We start from the raw sequence: 6,000 nt of genomic DNA on the forward strand, positions 1-6,000 counted from the left end.
AAATTGACCAATTTCCATGGGAACAAAGTACACCTCCAATGAGATCATATTGCGTCTTATCACTCTGTGATGGTGCCAAGACAGATCCCAGCATGAGACTGTTGTTACTTGAATCCTGACAAATTGGCAGGCACACAATCTGTCTAAAACACAAACACAGACCCACACAAAGAAAACATACGCCTTTGCGCATACACATGGACGGGCATGCTAATTCTTTTAAGAATAGTCGAATTTAAGCCACAATAAATTATTTTATTTTATTTCATATTTAATTTAGACAAACCTATATTATTGATGGTTTTGAATGATTAAATACATACAATTAAACATGTGTATGCTACATCTTTTAACAGATACACTACTCTGTCCAGAGCTGATTTAGTTTAAAATGTATGCTCAGTGGATTTGACATCCAGGGCTGGTCGCGCTCTACAGGAAGCTGCGTTGCTAACGAAGTGGTAAATTCAGTGTTAATGAGTGGCTTCACTGTTACCACCTCAGAGGTAAAACCTTCCGAGCTCCATATTCTCCCCATCTGTTGTGGTGTTAGAGGTTCGAAAGGGGAACAGACGCTCTACATTTAAATCGAACCTCACTGTTACCCCCAAACGGCAGGGTGGCAAACCATCAAAATATCTTGGTTGAAAATGTGTAAGCCTCATTAACAGCCAACTCACACAGCTCGCTGCTATATATACGAACAGGGGTTCCACAGAAATGTAATTTTTAAAAATTCATTTGCTTCTATTTACTTAATTTAGTCAATGTTAAAAGGCTGACTTTGCCTTGCCTGAAGATATTTACAAGGATTATCAGATTTAATACAGTTAAGCTGTATGCACAGATCAATCTGCTATGAGCCTTTTACTAACCCTGTCTGGTATTTTCCCCAAGACACTTGCCTCGTTTTTCAGTTTGGTAAATGTTTACTGTTAGACAATAGAAAACATAACACCTCACAGTTATGTATTGACCAGCCTTTTTACTTCCTTTTTTCTGTTTGCAAATTGTATTTCTCAAGATACTGTGAACTTCTGGGACATTACAGTTACCAGTTTATCAGGTACATCTGGTGTAATCTAATACAACAGCCCTGCAAATAATTCTATCATTTTGAAGCTTATAAGGTTATAGTAAGAGGCGCTCTTATAATCCGTCCTGGGTGGACAAAATATTACAAACAGTTGATATACGCCCATAGCCACTTTATTAGGTACAACGGTACAATGTAATGTAAAATACAACAGCTCTGCCATCCTCTGCCTGCTCTACCTCTATGTAGCTTATAATGTTTCGTTTTTGTTGACACTATCAGAGAGGTTGAGGTCATTAGTTAATGGTGGTCTTTTATTGAAGTAAATTATATTGACAGGTTTTCCTAATATTCTGCTGCCATCATGTACAATATGTGAATGGGATAGACAAAACATCTCAATATAATTCAGTCCAAGACAGAATCAACACCTTGTGTGCCAACAAAAACTGACATAATAAGATAGGATGTATTGTTGTCGCTGTTATATTGGATCCCAGTGGATTGTACAGGTGTATGTAATAAACTACATCAAAATAAAAGCTTTCATTTGTACCAACAGCAAAAATGAAATCACTTCAAGTTATGGAGTAAAAAATGAGCTCATGCAGTATGCTCTGATAGTTGGTGGGCTGGGAACTATGCCATGTACTCAAATCAGTATGGCTTTGAGTCTGGCTCCCAACCTCAGCGCATGTCAAGCCCTATTCTCTTTCATCTTCCTGTCATTCTCCACTGTGCACAATCTAATTTCATTAAAATGCCAGAACATTCGCCTGTAAAAATGTGTTGCCTGAATTACTTGTTTCATTACACTAGGCAACTGTGTAAGCAGTAATTTTACATGTGTTCTTTAAAGCAATATTTCTATAATGGCAGAGACAAGCCAAAGTCAACAATTTTCTTCCATCACAATGACAAAGGTGCAAAGGTTTAGCATTCTTGTATGACCTGTAAATGTAATTGTACAGCTCTGGCATTTTATGAGAACATGAGATATAAGTGATTAGAATTATGCAAATAAAGCCAATATTCAATTTGTTTTTAGAAAATAAATGTGTGAACAATATTTTTACAATTGTTCAGGCATACAGTACAATAAATATAACCCTCTAAGAACATTAGTCACTATCGTGGGACTTCATATGACATGGGAGCTCAGGTGGTGGAGTTGGAGACTGCTTTAACTCCTGCTTAAAATATAAAGACATATTCATTGTGACATCTGTTTTCATCTTAGACAATTATTTAATGCAAACAACCGAAACACCCAAACTTTAAGTCTTACGAGGACAACAAACAGATTGAGGATGGAAGAGTTTGGCTCTGTAGGCTTGTAAGGCTGAGAATGTCTAAGCAAATTCCTTCTTCCTGTTCTACTGAAGACCAAGGCTGGCAGCACAGAGGAGACAGCGCTAAAAACCAACTGGGACCAGTCAGCCAAACCATTTCAACTGCTGGAGCTGTCTGTATGGATCAACAGCCAACCTTATATTCCTCTGCCATCGCCTTTGCTGGAGAGATGTCTAAACAAGGGGAGCCATGGTCCCTCACGTACTGCACTACACAACTTCCTCAGCTAATGGGATCTATTGATTTATTTGACACAATGTGAATTTATGAAGCTGCCTCTTAAGTGTGAGAGTATCAAAGTGTGGCTCAAAACAAACAGACAGAGATTCAGCTTGACACACAGTAATCCCAAAGTGAGTATGTTTTCTCAGCGAAGGTGCCACAGCGAAAAAAAAAACCCCCACATTGTTAAGTTCTTTTTCTCCTATTTCAGGCCTGCAGTTCTACCCACAGTATCAAACAGCAGATAAACAGGAAGAAATTAGCAAAACACCACAAAGCAAATCTCACTTTCCTCAATATGACTAACCGGTTTGTTTAGAAGAAGAATGTGAAATTAAAAAAACACATCAATAACATTCATAAAACACCCTAAATTTCTTAAATTTGCACAGGAGAAAATAAAGAGAGTGGCTTCACACAATGTCTCTGTCTGGATTACATACTCTTTTATCCCACTGAATTCTTGTCACCCAAAGGTCATTTCCATAATAATGCTCTCCATTCTCCCTAATGGGATTTTGGCTGTGATTATGTATGCCAGCGTCTTGTGCAGACACTATCAGCCCTGTCATCCTGAATTGCACAAATGTAATTACACAAAGCCTTTGATAACTAAACAATGTAATTTACTGCTTGAGTGAAAATATATACTGGAGTTATACGACTCAAATTATACACTAAAGGAAACTATATGAGTACCATAGTAGTATGTTGCAAAGAAAATTGTGTTCTTTATAGTAAGAACAAATTAAATGCTAATGCATGCTTTAACAAGAATATTGGTGTCCATTCAAGTGATTTAAGAAAAGATTCACAGATAAGTACTGGATGTGGTAACTTAAAAGAATAGTTCAACATTTTTGGGAAATGAGAGGATAGCACTCTCGTGTCTGTCCACTAAATATGTAGCTACAGCCATCAGCTGGTTAGCCTAGCTTAGCATAAATACTACAAACAGGGGAAAACAGCTAGCCTGTTAAAAGTGAAAAGAAGTGGAAAACTTCCAGTTTCTGTTCCAGAAGTAAGAAAACCTCATTCAAAATCCCATTGACATTTGCGACTATGCGAATAACTAAAATTCCAGCCTTGGAACATAACCTTACTCATCAGTATGTTGTCTGGTTAACTCCATGGGTTAAACGTCACGGCTTGACTGCCCGTGCAATCGAGAGGTCGCGACTAGTTCAGCCATATCTGTACAGCAGGACAGAGAGGACCAAACGATGTAGAAGTTTTTAGACAGCAGAGATTACAGCTAAAAAGTTGAAAAAATTACATTAGAAGTGTTGGATATGGACTAAACCAACTTACAATGACATTATCTAGTATGCTCACAAAGTAAACGTTGTTTAACTTCACTGTTAAAATCATGAAGGTTTTCATTTCTAATAGCCAGTGTTGTAAGGGATGTAAATCTGTCTTGTGAATATGGATTGTAAGTGGTAGTAAGCCCAGGAACCTGTTTAATTTTTTTAAACACTAATGAAAGAAATGCTGAATGAGAGATTGCTTTGAGTTACAGAAGTGGAACAGAGGCTAGCCCTTATGCAATGTCAGGACTTCGTCAGGCTATCTAACTTATATGAAGCTACAGCCAGTAGCCGGCTAGCTTACAGTAGCTTAAAGTGGTCATATTATGCTTTTTGGCTTTTTCCCTTTCCTTTATTGTGTTATATCTTTTTTGTGCATGTAATAGGTTTGCAAAGTGAAAATGCCCAAAGTCCACCCCAAAGGGAGTTACCCTCTCCCACAGAAAACTGCCTGAAAAGAGCTCAAGTGTAGTCCAGCCTTGAATTGAGTTTCCACAAGTACACCTAAATATGAAATTAAAATAACGTTAGATACCCTCCAGGCAGTCAATGGGCATAAAGTTGTTACTGTGATGTAGCGACAGTGCACAGTTAAAACATTACCTATCAAAGATACATTTGTTACAAATTCATAACTTACCCCTCTAAAACGTCTTGCTCCAGTCTCGGTTGTGAAGCTGGTTCGGGTTGTTCTGCCTGTGTTTCAGTTCAAGACATGAAAAGAGGTGCTGCAGCAATGTGCAGTATGATAAAAAAATATATTGTGTTTTTTGAAAATGAAACATTGTAAACCTATTCTGGTACAACCCCAAAATAAAATTATGAACCTGAAAATGAGCATAATATGACCACTTGAACATAAAGACTGAAAGCAGGAGGAAACATCTAGCATGGCTCTGTCCAAAGGTAACTAAATTCACCTACCAGCAGCTCTACAGCTCATTAATTAACACATCATATCTTGTTTGTTTAATGCATACAAAAAAATGAATGAAGTGTAAATGACAAGCTGTGTTAGGCACATTTTGCCACCTTTGGACAAAGCCAGGCTAGCTGTTTCCCCATTTCCAGCCTTTGTGCTAAGCTAAGCTAACCAGCTGCTGGCCTTAGCTTCATATTTAGTGGACAGATATGAGAGTGGTATCGATCTTTTCATTTAAGTTTTGGCAAGAAAGCAAATAAGCTTATTTCCCAAAATGTCGAACTATATTGTTTTAACAACAAAAATGTTAGTATAGAAAATAATGTGTTAGAGAATCTGTGGAAGGCAAATGCACATACATAATAAACACTTGTAGTGGAGACTAAAACCAAAAAAAGACATATGAAGCGATAAATTGGTGAGAGTATGGTCTTGATCCACAGGTGAGATTGAATCTCGCAAACCAAAAAACAATCCTGTCCTTTGGCAAAGGTTCAACACTAGCAAAAAATCCCCCCAAATCTGCCCACAACAAACTTCTCCTTGCCCTCCTCTCCTAAAAAAAGGGGGGAATGAGTGAAATGGCTGTGATGGTAGATTTACTGATGAAAAAAGGTGAAGCAAGAACATTCAGAGTGATAAAAGGGGACAGGGAGCGAGTGACAGTTGGGTTAAGACAGAAGTCATGTTCAATAGCAGGTAGAAACATCAAACAGTGAGTTCACAGGAAACCCATGCAACCTTGTCTTGAAGGAGGATTTTCTGTTGTGTGGAGTAGATTATATCTGTTCAAGCTGCTGACACGGCCTCATTTGCTGCCCGTAGTGTTGGAGGGGGATTAAACGATATAAACTTTAAAGCTTTAAACAATACCTTTCAAAATTAAATGGATTAAGGGAGGGATGTCTGATGGGGATTTCCCAAGGCTTTGTTAGTTTTAAACTCTACTCCTTTTAAAAGGGGGAAAGAAGAAAAAAAAAAAACAGCAGTTAGAAATTTCTCAGGCATGTGACCGTTTTAATGAGGCTGCTCTCACGTTGAGGAGGGCAGTGGGCACAGGAGGGCTGCCAAGCAGATGGCTCTCATAAACATCATATCTGCTCTGTTTAGATACATGACTTCTCATCTCCCAACACTGAGAGGAAAACAAACCCGAC

General features: G+C 38.1%; 1 protein-coding gene across 2 annotated transcripts in view; it reads right to left on the bottom strand.

Annotated features, from left to right (window-relative positions):
- Positions 1 to 6,000, bottom strand: part of znf644b (zinc finger protein 644b) — a 37,862-nt gene that overhangs the window by 18,260 nt on the left and 13,602 nt on the right. The window lies entirely within an intron of this gene.

This window comes from Siniperca chuatsi, linkage group LG6 (assembly GCF_020085105.1).
Source record: "Siniperca chuatsi isolate FFG_IHB_CAS linkage group LG6, ASM2008510v1, whole genome shotgun sequence".
NCBI lineage: Eukaryota > Metazoa > Chordata > Actinopteri > Centrarchiformes > Sinipercidae > Siniperca > Siniperca chuatsi.